We start from the raw sequence: 13,614 nt of genomic DNA, 5'->3' as shown, positions 1-13,614 counted from the left end.
ATGAGGGCAATGAATGTACAAATGTGCTTTACACAATTGATGTAAGTATGGATTGTGGTAAGAGTTGTATAAGCGCCTAATAAAATGATTAAAAAAACAAACATTTTTTTGTTTACTTTTTTCAGAGAGGAAAGGAAAGGAACAACTGGCTTGCCACTTGATTTTTTAAGAACTTCATGCATTCTTAAATCCTTCTACATTGTTTAATGCAGTGAGCAAATACACTGTTTTCGTAAACTATGCAAGCACTGTTAAGAAACTCACTGATACTTTATAAAACCTTACCTAATTTTCTGAAATCCCAAGAGAGTGAGTGAAGTGTGACAAGTGTGCAGACTAATAAGGGCCAGTTTCCATTAGAAGTCTTGTCTCAGTCAGCAAATGCACTAGAACACAATGGGTGCACACTCAGGTGGGCTATCCTCTTCTACGAACATACCTTCTTTCCCTATGACCATGAGGGTCTCTTGCAAAGTTTCAAGTTTATGGCCAGAGCTTACTTGGTTGGGCTGCCCTAGTGAGAAAAAAAAAATGCAGCTTGCTGCTTTATTACTAATAGAACAGTGGCTTTTCCTTCAGAAATGACATTGCTTATTATATGGATGACTTCCCATGTGCAAATACATTGGGCATGACATGAAGATGCTGCCTTAAGTTCTATGACAAAGGGAACCTCCATATCCAAGCGGGTAGGTGCTGTCCAGGGAATTAATGACATGTGAATGTATAAAGGATGTGCATAATCCATACAAAGAAAAGTCACTTTGTTTCAAGCCAGTAATCAACAACAACAGCGACAAAAAAGGCAAGTAGTTCTCAAGTTACGTACAAGGTTGCTTTTAAAAGTTTGTGGAAATAACAGAATGGAAAGATAATGGAATTTTCCCACGGACTTTTTGAAGCACCCCAGCCTTGTCTATATTGTGAAGGGCCTACCCAGAATTCGCAGATAAATTATGTGACTAATGGAAGGTCACACGGCGAGTGGCTCCGAGCCTGTTTTTGCTCCTGCACCTTCTTGCACAAGGGATAGACCTGAGTTCTGCATTCGAGTGGCACAAAATAAATGTAGTCTTTTTGTACATGAAGGGGCTTCTCTTGCAGGCTCAGAGAGAAAAGTCTTTTCATTAGGAATTGTCACCAACAATAAAGTCAGTGAAAGGACCTCTTTGGTTAGCCGTAGCTGTTCTTCCTTACAGGAAAGAGGACTAAACGTTTACAATATGGACACTGTGTGCTCTCTATCTCCCTATCTTACTGGCTAGAGCTTTTTCTAATAATTGCTGAGGGATGGAACACTTGCTTGCGAGGAATCATGTTCTATGAAATGATGAGTTACAAAATGGCATCATGTATGTTTCAGAAATAATGATTTCAAGCCAAGTATCCACAACACATGCCTTGAGTAGAATCCAAGAATGTGCAGCTCAAACCATTTTAAGACTCTTTCAAAACTGTTTAGCCAGAGCCATCTAATTTTTCAATATAATGGTGGTCAGTGAGTTTTGTTACTTTGTCAATAGTCAGTGGTTTACGTCAAAATCCAAACCAAACTCAGGGCCATGGCGTCAAGGTGTACTCAGTGACCCTGTAGGCAGGGAAGAACTGCCTTACTGACACTAACTATTTACAGGGGTAGAACAGCCTCTCTTTCCCCCTTGGAAAGGCTGGTGGTTTCAAACTGCTCACCTTGCAGTTAGCAGCCCAGTTCGTAACCACTGCACCACTAGGGCTCGCCATACTTCCAGTTAATTCTAACCATAATGCCAGCCTATGGAATAGGGAGGTGATTTCTATTTTCAGATAAGCAAGCACAGGTGCATAGAGGTTAGATGATTTGTCCAAAGTCTCACGGCTGTTCAGCGGCTAAGCCAGGATCCAACTCCAGGTCTTTCTGAAATGCCAAGCCTACTATGTATGTTCCCGAGATGATTTCCTATTGCCTCATGTTATTACCACACAAGGAGAAGTCACATGTTTAAGGCAATAGGGGTAAGAGCTGGAGTCTAGTCAGGTGAAGAATAACCTCTACTGTTTCCTCAGATCAAATTGGCAGCTCTGCTACTGCGTCTGCTGAGCCCAGGGCCCTGGGGGAATCAGGCCAGGTAGGCAGGAACAGGCCAGAGTCCGCCACCTCCTGCTGCCATGGCAATGATCTTCATGCCTCCGGGGCTGCTGAATATTCCCTTTAGGAATTTTCCCCTTGGCAACTCTTGGGCAGTTGCAGTCCATTGCTCCTGGTGAGGGCCACTTTTGCCAGCCTTCTCATTAATAATCCCACACTTTAAAAAAAGGGGGGGGGTGGGGAGTTTGGGTACTCAATCTGTCTAAGAAAAAGAAACACTAACAAAATTCCCCAAATGTCAACTGATCTCGGAGACAAAGTCCAGGAGGTATGGATGTGGGGAATGGGGGTGTAGAAAGAAGGGAAATTCTTTCTGAGAGTAAACTCCTGAAAAGGCTCATTAATAAAACACCTGAGGAACCAGCTGAAATGTTACCCAAAAGACAGTAAGGGGAAGTATTGACAATGCAGAGTAATGGGCATTTCAGAGATTTGAATTTCCCTTATTTTAAAACGGAAAGGGTATTATCTGCATTGCCTTGAAGGTTGTTCAAAGATGTGTTTCTAATAAGATTGAAACGTGTTTTCCTTCTAGCCCAAGTGCTTTTATTCCATGACTATAATTTCCACGTATTGTACAGGCAATATTTTAAATACATTAGCTGGCAGTGTCTAGCCCAGGACCTGACACATAGCTGGCTTGGCACGAATATGTGTTAAATGGAGAAAAAAAAAAAATCAATGAACTGTTGATTCATTCAGGAAGAGATCTTGTTTTTGTTCCTTTGAGTTCTCTATTACATAAGCTTCAAACACAACCCTCCCTAACTAAATCAAGTTTAAGCTCTTGCTCTCAAAATTCATACCTGCCCACAGGCCTAGCTTCTTCACCTTTTGGACGAGCCTGAGAAGACCCGATCCTCTCGCTCGCCTTGGACCACAGCAAAGCGGAACCACCAGCACTCACTCCAAATTCAGCTTTTCCCCTGCGGTGGGGGAGGTCAGTCCTAGCTTTGAGTCCACACAGACTGCACTGCAGACACGTGTACCGTTCCACTCCACCTCATTCCTGGCTTATCCACCGAGCCTGGCTACTCCTACCGGTGGCGATGTCTCCCTGCACAATAAGTACATCTTTTCTTTGGCATGTGTCTCTCCTGGTGGCAATTCACAGATTTCTCTGGAACTTGTAATGGCTTTCACTGCTTCCAACTGCATATCAAATCCTGGGGCTGGCTGCCTCACTGCAGTGGTCTTTGCAGGCTGTCAGTTCTGGAATCACTTTCACCCAAACCTAAACTTCATACGATCTCAATTGCTAATGATTTCATTGGAAACAACCCGAATGTGCAACAAGTAAAAATTTAAAAAGTGTGTGCATACACACACACACACACACACACAGGGTTTGCTATACAAATGTAATAATGTGTCCCTAACATCCAAGATCTGTTCTGTGAACTAGGGTGCTATGCGATTTGGATACTGTGTGAACTCCAGTGTTGCAGTCTGGTCCTGCTTTTCCTGTAAGCATCGTAAACAAGCTTTGTGCCTTCGCGGTGATCGGTCAACATGCTGAGAGGGATTTGCCTTTGTGTTTGGTTCTCAATTCACGTCATTACTCATTTCTCCACGTTCAATATAGGCCACTCTTGCATTTTTGCCAGCCTCGTAGCTGAAGACATCTTAACCTGATCTTATTCAGAATGTGCCGAGAACAATCACAGCACAATAAATTCTCTTGTACAAGCCGAGTCCAGTCACTGCTTTCACACGACTAGTCTCTGATTGTTTTCATTCATGAAAAATGTACTGATTTACAAATAGCTATTCAATCTTTGATGCAATAAATGGTTCTGTTCTATTCTAATATCACCTGGGAAGCATGTTTATTTAAAGGTAAATTTACCAGGTACCCTTTGGTGCTCAAGAAACTTCCCAAGGGCAGAGTCTCTGCATGGGAATAATTCATTCTACCTGAAAATTTTCATTATACTGACTGAGAAAACATCGATCTGAATTACATCAGGAAAATCAGTAATGAATTTCTTTGACATAAAAATTCACCAGCAGAGAAATAGAAAGTATCATGCCATAAAGCTAAGCACAAATGTAAACTTACTTATCCACATTGGCCCTCAGTCACACATTCAGTGAAAGCTCTGCGAGTTTAACCTGGTTCCAACAGAACACACCGAGGTCTAGCTTCAAACCCTCCGGGACAGATGGGGCCCACTCTCCTTCCCTGCCCCAGACTAGTCAGTCACCTTAAAGGATGAAGGAGTTAGGTGTTACAGGCTTTTCTTCCATACTGCAATATCTAACGTCACCGTCTAAATCACCACTCAATTCTCCAGCATTTGTGGGAACGAATTAATGCCTCCATGTCTTGCTGACAACAGGTAGATTTTGACGGATGTGTGCAAGAAACTTTTCCTTGGTGTCAAATAATCTGGGATTAGAATGGACTCTCAAGTCCTCTTTTGAATCACGGAGCCTGTGTGCATGACATGACAATGGAAATGTTTCGGTCACTGCCTATCAGCCCAAACAATAACCAAAGAAACGCCACTCCAGTTACCGTCCTCTTACATAGGAGAAAAGTGAAATAGGAACAGGTAAAGCAACTCCTAGAATGTTGAAGTAAGGAGAAAATCAGAATTACAATTAGCTTGGCAGCATACTCCTCATCTCAAAGGAATAATTTTTCTCTTCTTAAAAAGGAATGTGATTTTCCATTAAGATTAGCAGACACTTTTGCATTTGGCATGCCAAAAATCAACTCAGCTGCACCTGGTATGGAGACTTTCACAGTGAACTCACCAGCCTCCTTGCCAAGCCCACCTGCCACTTCATGGAAGATGAGAACGAGTACCGGGAGCAGCCCCTCCCTCCTGGCTTTCACATTCCCACAGTAATGACGCCAGCATCACAACAGACTACTTTCTAGTTCATCAGATAATATTTAACAAACACCATTGGAACCAACACTACTCTCATATGTGCCAGCATTTAATTCATTGAATTCTATATTGCCTTCTACCACAAAGAAGTCACCTGAGGCTGAAACCAGTGACTGGCAGAGCAGAGAGTCTGAGCCAGGTCATGTCTCTAAGCCCACTCTACTACTGCTGCTATTCTTCCTTCTGGCTGGACCAGTTTTATTCGAAACCAAAGCAAATGCTACTAAGTGCCAAGGAGACAAGTGCATTGGTTCATTAACCCCTGACAACTGCGAAGCAGGCTGCAGGACTCTTAAATGCAGACTCACCAACTCACTCAAAACACTTTATGGGAAACTGGGTCAGCTGCTCACACATTGAGAGGTCACGTGTGTGTTGCTTTGCTTTTCCTGATGAACTCTAGTTTAGAATTTCATCTTCTTTTAATACAATGTAAAATGACAATTGGTTGCCAAAATAAAAGGGGGTGGGGGTGGGGTGGATCTTTCCACTATAATATCTGCAGGGTTTTGCTCATTTTGAATTACAACACCCAAAAACATCAGTGGAAGGAACTCGCCTACTTATTCTTCTTCCCTAGGCACCTATTTGGAAATTCAATTTCTTACATTAGTGGCAGCTCCGAACGCTCAGTCTCTTCTTTGATAAACTGGAAGCAAACACCCATCGTTGTTTGACCTTACTCCTAAGCCCACTATGTCCACATCCAAAGGATAATTTCCTCTATCAACAAAAATCCGGAAACAAAACAGCAAAGCTACTGACCCTTTAGATTTTAGGGTGTTGGCACAAAAGAATAGAGTTGTTAATGACTCCCACAATGAAGCCTAATGTCTTCTCTCTAAAACCTATAACCTGGTCTGTAAATTTGTCAAAAAAGAAGTATACGTACATATATATAGCTTACATCCTGTAAAGCAGATCTACCCACAGCCTCCCAGGCATCTGTTCTCAATGAGATGGAAACATTGCTCAGAAGTTTCACTTACACTGCTAATGAACTTCATCTTTCTTCAATAATGCCACCGCAGGAAACGATGCTAAAAATGGGTCCTGAATCAAGAATGGAATTTTAGAACGAAGTGTCCAGAGAATTACAACAGCCCTCTTTAAAAGCGTATCACTGGAGGCTGTCTTACCAACAATTCACTGTCCTGCGGATACAACAATTAATGAAAACTAGGACTCAGCCTGAAACTTAGATAAGCTTCTACACCTTTATCTGCAAAGTCGTTTGCTTGTCTTCCATTTCCAACACTGACTTCTTGACTCAGGTTCTAGATAGTCATGCCCTTCCATATATAGTTAACCAACAACTCCCCTCTGATAACTGATTATTACGTGTCTCGGTACATGTAAGAGCCCTGCTGACATAGTGGCTTAAACATTGGGCTGCTAACTGCAAGAGCAGCAGTTCATGCCCATCAGCTGCTCCTTGAGAGAAAGATGAGGCTTTCTGCTCCTGTACAATTTTACAGTCTCAGAAACCCAAAGGTGCAATTCTACTTTAGAATCGCACCTATAGGATTGCTCTGAGTCAGAATTGACTCAATGCCAGTTAGAGTTATGGGTAAGATAAATGTATCCCGAAATACACACACAAGAAATAGAGAATATGCCCTCTCAGTACAGATAAATTTTTCAAATATACCGAGAGAGTAGCAGCACTCCTCACTAACCCACTGTCACTGAGTCAACGCCAACATACCGCAGAGGAGAACTCCTCCCTAGGGTTTCCAAGGCTATAAATGTTTACAGACGCAGAAAGCTTCAAATTTCTCCCAAGGAGCACCTGTTGGGTTTAACTATCAGCCTTGAGGTTAGCAGCCAAACACATAACCTACTACATCTACTCTGGCTCATTAGCATGAGCATAGTAGATTGTGTGCTCAAATGAGCCTTTCCCAATCAAAAGAATGAGGGGGAAAGCACATCTAAGTACCCATTAATGAGGAGTGACTGCACAGATTGTGGCTCATGACTACAAAGTCATGATATTCAGTTGGAAAGAGGAAAAAAAAGGGGGTGGAGGGGGACTTTGATATAATGTATAATTATATAGGCAAGGTACAAAGGAGTACTGAACTGTGCATGAAAGAGGAAGAATATACACACACATTTGCTTATAAATGTATGAAAGATACCCTATTCAATATAGTAGCCCTCTGTGAGGGCACTTGGGATGTGGCTAGTGTGGCTGAGAATAGGATTTTTAAATTTGTAAATGTTAACTTAAATTTCAAATCTGACATAGCATAAACTACTTTATGAAAGATAACTTTATTGTTATGTTTGACTTGGATTTATTTTAGTGATTATATTTGCATCATATGCCAAGTTCCTTGAACCAGTTCTTCCCAGTGTTTTGATGGTTGTAAAGTAAAATAAGAACACGTCCACATTTGTTAAATGTAGGTACACTAAAATGATGACACTGGAACAGAAAAAATTAGGGTGGGTTCCCTGATAGAAACTTAATCTTTCTAGACTTGTGCCTAGAAATGCAGTCTTGTGTTGCATAGCAAGCAAATATCTTGATCTGCAGAATCAGAAACAACAGTGCCCAGACCAAAGATGGTGACTAACAGGTTGTGCTTTTAGCGTGAGCTGCTCACCACAGTCTTGACAACAATTCAGACTCTCACATTCCAAACCAAAACCAAACACACTGCCACGGAGTCAATTCTGACACATTGGGACCACGTAAGACAGAGTAGACCTGCCCCTGGGGGATTCCAAGGCTGTGACTCTCTCTGGCAATAGAAAGCTTCCTCTTCCTCCCACGGGACAGCTGGGCTTGGGTTTAGCAGCCCAACGTGAAGCCCACGACATCACCAGGGCTCCTTCACCATATGAGGTTCCTGCCTCTTCTGAGGCTCTCATTCCAGGGCTTTGACTGGTAATTTTTTGCATTTTGGTTATAATTCTGGTATACCCACATTTTAAAAATTCACATTTGTTCCTATTTCACTGCGTCAGCCATGAGCAAACACGTTAGAAAGATTTCAAAGTCCTACATATAACATATTAAAACAAAACAAACCCACTGCCAGCAATTACAACACATAGTGATGCTACATAGGTTTGCTGACATTACAAATCTTCACAAGAGTAGACAGCCTCATTTTTCTACCACAGAGCAACTGTTGCGTTTGAACTGCTAAATTTACTGTTAGCAGTCTAGTGCCAAATCCACAGCACTACCAGGGATCCTTATATAACATATTAAATTATTTTTGCTTCTTTAATGTGACTTCTGATCTATTTGACAGTGCATACATGGCTGGCATCTTATTCCTTTGGGCAAGTGGCAGCTAATACAGAATATCCTATGAGGACTTGCAAACACTCAGAGTACTGGTTGCTTTTGGGAAGAAAATCTAGATGGCAGAAGTGGCAAGAAAAGTTTTTTCACTGTGTTATAATGTTTTTTCCCACTGTTATAATTTTTAAACTTTTGAATTTTTGCCATATGACTGGATTTTCTATTTGAGGAATCATGAATAAATTATACCGTCCACAAGCACTCCTATAGAGAACTGTTATTAACCTAACTAAAAATTTCCTTTTGAGAAGCCCTAGTGGCAGAGCAATTACAAGCTGGCCTGTGGTCAGAAAGGTCAGCATTTCAAATCCACCAGCCGCTCCTTAGGAGAGAGATGAGTTTTTCTACTCCCATAAGCTGTTAAAAATAATCATAAATTTCCTTTTGGATAGACTCTCAACCAAAAAGTATAAAAGGGACTTTTAAAGAGATTATATATAGTTTTTGGCACAAAACACTTTCCAATGATCTTAGAAAACAAGTTTCCACAAACTACCAGTGCCAGAATTTCAACGTGACCATGAGGGGTTAAAAGTTGACAGGCCTCACATTGCTAGTTCGGTTCCCAGGCAATCTCACACTTGAGCACAGGGGCCTTTGTTCCTCCACTGTCAGAAAAGCTCTGTTCGCCCTGTCCCAACTGTTTACCTTATCTCTTGCTCCATTCTTGATCCGCACCCCAAATAAAAATCTAATCATCCCTACCTTCCATTTAGGACCAGGCATTTACTAAGCTAAAATGGGGAGGTAAACGCAGGAAAATGTTACCCTTCACAACCTCACGACATTTCTTTTTTCACATGAAGTAGTAGGGTAAAATTATAGGCAGATCTCAAAAGACCTAAGGAAACGAAGGGAAAGAGTATTATGCACACAAATAAAATGTGTTGAATGTATGTAAGTACAACAAAAATTACATGCAATATGAACATGGTATTAGCATATCTCCCAAATCTTCTCTAATCCTATTTTTAAAATAAACCCTTTCAAAAACATGTGCTCTGAGTGGAGCATCTTAAAGGTCATTATCAACAAAAGCTATTTCCTCATTAAAAAAACAAGACAAAAAAACCTGTTGCCCAGAGTCAGTGCATGTTAGAGTGGACGTGAGCTTTCGCGGGTGTCTTGGTTGTAGTCTTTGGGGACTCAGATCACAAAGTTCTGGAGGGGAGGGGGAGCGAGGAGGGTGGGAAGAGTTGGAACTTCCAACCTTTCTGTCGAGAGCAAACCATTGAGAGCATTCTGGACCTATTTCTTCATTAGGGATGTGGATCTTCAGAAGACAGCGGTTCTAAGACTGAGGCAGAAAAAGCCTCCATTATCAACGCTGTCACTTTATTTTCTTGTTCACTCTCCTTTCACTTTGACAATTTCTTTTATCTTAGATCCCAGTTGGTAAGGGCCATTCCAAATAATCGTAGGGTCTGAGAGGTAATGAGTGCAGAACCGTCCTTGATGGCATGTTGGGTGGCGACTGATGAGAGCATGCCTTTCAGCCTCCCTTCCTCCTAAAATCACACTCCTGCCATGGTATAAAATATTAAACGATCATCACAATAAACAGAAAACTCTATGCTTCATGCAGAGTGGGGCAAGTTAGAAAGCCTTTATTAATATTGAAAGGCCAAATGTCAGAATTTTTTTTAAAAAGTGCTTTCTGAAATGAAGCCTTTTGAAATACCTTGAGCTGACTGATATGAAGTAAAAGATGCTGCTGATGAAAACCCGGCGGAACTTGTAGTTTAAATGAGCGCTACAAAATCTGCCCCAATTACACTGTATGTAAGTCACGTTGAGGTCACTCCTGCACTCACTGTTATTAAGTCAATGCGGACTCATAGCAACCTTGTCAGACAGAGCAGAACTGCCCCCAGAGGTTTCCGAGGCAGTAAATCTTTACAGGAGCAGAAAGCTTCATTTTCATCCTGAGGACATGCTGACGGGTTCAAACTGCTGACCTTGTGGCAAGTTGTGGCAAGGCCAATGCAAAAGCCACTAGTGTTGCAATATTTTATTCAAATGAAGTCACATCTAACTTTCCTGAAGGAAAAAAAAAAAGCAAGTTTATAACAGAGCAAAACCGGTCCTCTCAGAGAGAATGAACACCGAGGAGAGAAGACTGAGCGCAAAGGATCACGACACAAAATAAGTTTCTTTTCTCCTGCTAACATCTCTCTGCCACAGTCAGCTCTGCTCTCAGGGAATGGAAATCAGCATGTCTTTTATCCAAGCCAGAGACCCCCCCCCTCCATCTGGTCGGACACTGGCAGTTACATATGGTAATCTCCTGTCAACTTGAGCAAAGAGATAGTCTAGCCTGTCAATAAGGACATACACAATAATGCCTCTGTATGGGCATGGCCTTCTCCTGAGGATTCTGGGAATTCCTGTCTTCCTCCCTGGAAGTGGGACACACTCTCTCTCTCTGTGATTGACATTCCATGCAGATGGCAGTGGGAGTCCTGGAGGTCTGTACACTGTTATTGGATCCACAGGACTTTCCTCCCACTGGCCTGTGATCTTCCTGCATTCAGCATCATTACATGTGTTGCATGAGTCTGAACAGGACTTTATAGACTAGTAGCAGACATGTGGACTAAAACTGTACTTAAGGACTTGATCTGGACTGGGCTGGGATGTTTTCTTAATATATAACTATTACTCTTGGATATAAAACTCTCTCTTACACGCATATATGAGTGTCAATGAATTTGTTTCACTAGTCAACTTGGACCAACACAGACACTTTTTCCTAGAGTTCTGCTAACATTTAATAATCAAACCATGAACACTCAGAGATCTGAAAATACAGACTGGGTCCAATAGCACAAGTGATCCTCCACCTGTCCTAAGAATACAAGAGAGAAGCAACCCTTCTCTCTCGGACACATCCACTCTGTGGGTAACATGCATCCGCGTGAGCGCAAAGGAGAAAATAAGTCCAGTAACTCCGATGATAATCGTGACTACTGTTGCCTCAGTGGGACCAAAACTATGGTAGTTCATTGGGCCTGAGAGTGGGTGGGGGCGAGCATTTCCACATCTAGCTGCTCAATTTCCTGTTTTTTTTTTCCAGCTCTTCTGAACTGATACATGACTGTAGCAGCTGTGAAAACTTTGGCTCCTGCTAGTATTCCCCTTGGGCTCATCTAATACTTCCTCACTTCCATTCCTCCAGTAATAACAGCATATGCGCCCATGCACCAAGGCAGGTTAGGGAGATGGAAATCCCCAGGGGCTGCTGATGAGTATCCCACCTCAGTAGCAGTCCATATAGACCTTACAAATATCACTTGGCATAAAAACAGAAACTGCTATCAGGTTACAAAATGAAATGAATGACATATTTGATTTTAACAAACATATCAGAATATACATCAACTACCTGGGTTAATCATTCAAACCAAGCACACTGAGAAGGCGCTTTTCCCAACAACTCTGCCATTATATATGGATACCTTTGGCATTAAGCCATATGGAAAGTTAATCTATATAGTTTACAAGGAAAATCACAATCTTTAGTTCATAGACTCAACCATGCTTTGTATTTAAACTACTACAGCTCAGCTTATTCTCAGCCCTATTGACCAGGCTTGCTTCTGACGCACTTTGATCATTTTCAAAAATCAAATCTTTCCAAAGACTGTATTTTACCATGTCAAATGTATCCAAAGTAAACTTTCTACAAATCTGAGGCAATTACAAAAGAAAATCTCTATCCTATTGACTTACGTTTTCTTTAAAGGAATATTCGTATTCCTTACATATAATTTATATATATTGTATACTATACCCACGCACACATTCATAAAGTCCCTAAATTTCTGAACTCATTTGGGAGTTCTAAGAGCCAACAAGGAGAACTACAGAAAATTTAAATGAGGACTCATCTGGCACCTCCATTATCAACATCTAACACAGCCATAAACCTGAGAGATTTAATGGGGCTGCATTTTTGCTACAGAGTAGGCAAGGTTAAGTAAGTGACCCAATTTGGTAACCTACTGTTCTTTTCTCCACCAACATTCCCAACGGCTGGCCTCTAAGTTTATCCCGGAGGAGGATGTAATGGCATGAGACACACAGATCTAACCAAAGAACCCAGAACACTGGACATCCAGAGAGCTTAATTTATGGTCTATGAAACAATCCTGACCTTTGTAAAGCATTTATAACTATTGAATACAGGTTAAAATTAGAAATAGCACTGAGTTTTAAACTTTCTATGGAGGTGAGGTAAAGAAGCTATTTTCTTGACGCCTTACTACTGAGGATGACCACCACAAACAGCTACCCAATTGAACTCTATAGCTTTATGGTCAAAGGTAATGGCTAGATTTGTTTTATTTCAATTTATAAGCAGAATGGCTTACAACTTAAACTAAATTTAAACTTAAAATAACCCAAACTCATTCCAACATTTTTCTAATGTGGTCAAAACAACTAGCTGCTCTGTGAGAGCCTCTTCCAAAGGATTCATTCCTTAGATATGAAGTTTGTACGCAAAAACGGAAGGCATTTGGCCCTTTAAAAATAGTCCTGGGAAACTTCTTTCTCCCATACTTCAGTTTGTTTTTACTGTAGCAGATGGGGGAAAATAACTTAGGAATGCCATAAAAAAAAAACTCACAACAACTATACCGATTTAAAAGCACTAAAAGTTTAAGGGTATGAAAATTAACAATTATAACAAAAAATATTTACAAGAAATTATTCAAGTTTGATTTAACTTATAAAATAGTAATATGTATTTTAAAAAATGGAGCTTGGTTCACCTCTTCTGTGTAAATCTGTTATTTCAATTATATCACTAGCTTTTTCCCAAAAGTTGTTTGAGCATATAAGTCTAGAAAGTGATTTTAAGGTAAATTCTAATATCTTATCAATGCAAAAGTTCTTAGATTTCTGCCAATGAGTTAAGCTCCATCTTTATTTGAAAAAGAGTCAACCACAAATCACTACACTCTATGCAAACAAAATAGAAACCCTTTGTTCCAATTTATACTCAAGGTCAGTGCCTAGCAATGTCCTACAGTAAACAAACATCTAATTAAATAATCACTCATAGAATTCATAAATTAGGCCAGGGGGTCAACAAGCTTTAATGAGAGTCAGAGAATGACTAAGTTTAGCTTTACAGGCCGTGTGGTCTCTGTCTGGACTACTCAACTGCAGCGCAAGAGAAGCCAGAGCGTTATTTAAGTGAATGGGTGTACCTGTGTCCCAACAAAACCCTACCAAGACAGGAGAATACCATTTGA

The 13,614-nt window shown here is 40.9% G+C and overlaps 1 pseudogene; it reads left to right on the top strand.

The window, feature by feature from the left end:
* Positions 1-2,608, top strand: part of LOC101646890 — a 22,846-nt pseudogene extending 20,238 nt beyond the window's left edge.
* Positions 2,609-13,614: the final 11,006 nt, after the last annotated feature.

This window comes from Echinops telfairi, unplaced genomic scaffold (genome assembly GCF_000313985.2).
Source record: "Echinops telfairi isolate 266 unplaced genomic scaffold, ASM31398v2 ScPeMD7_4;HRSCAF=17, whole genome shotgun sequence".
Taxonomy (NCBI): Eukaryota; Metazoa; Chordata; class Mammalia; order Afrosoricida; family Tenrecidae; genus Echinops; species Echinops telfairi.
Note: the sequence above shows the minus strand (reverse complement) of the source record. Positions and strands in the feature narration are given on the sequence as shown.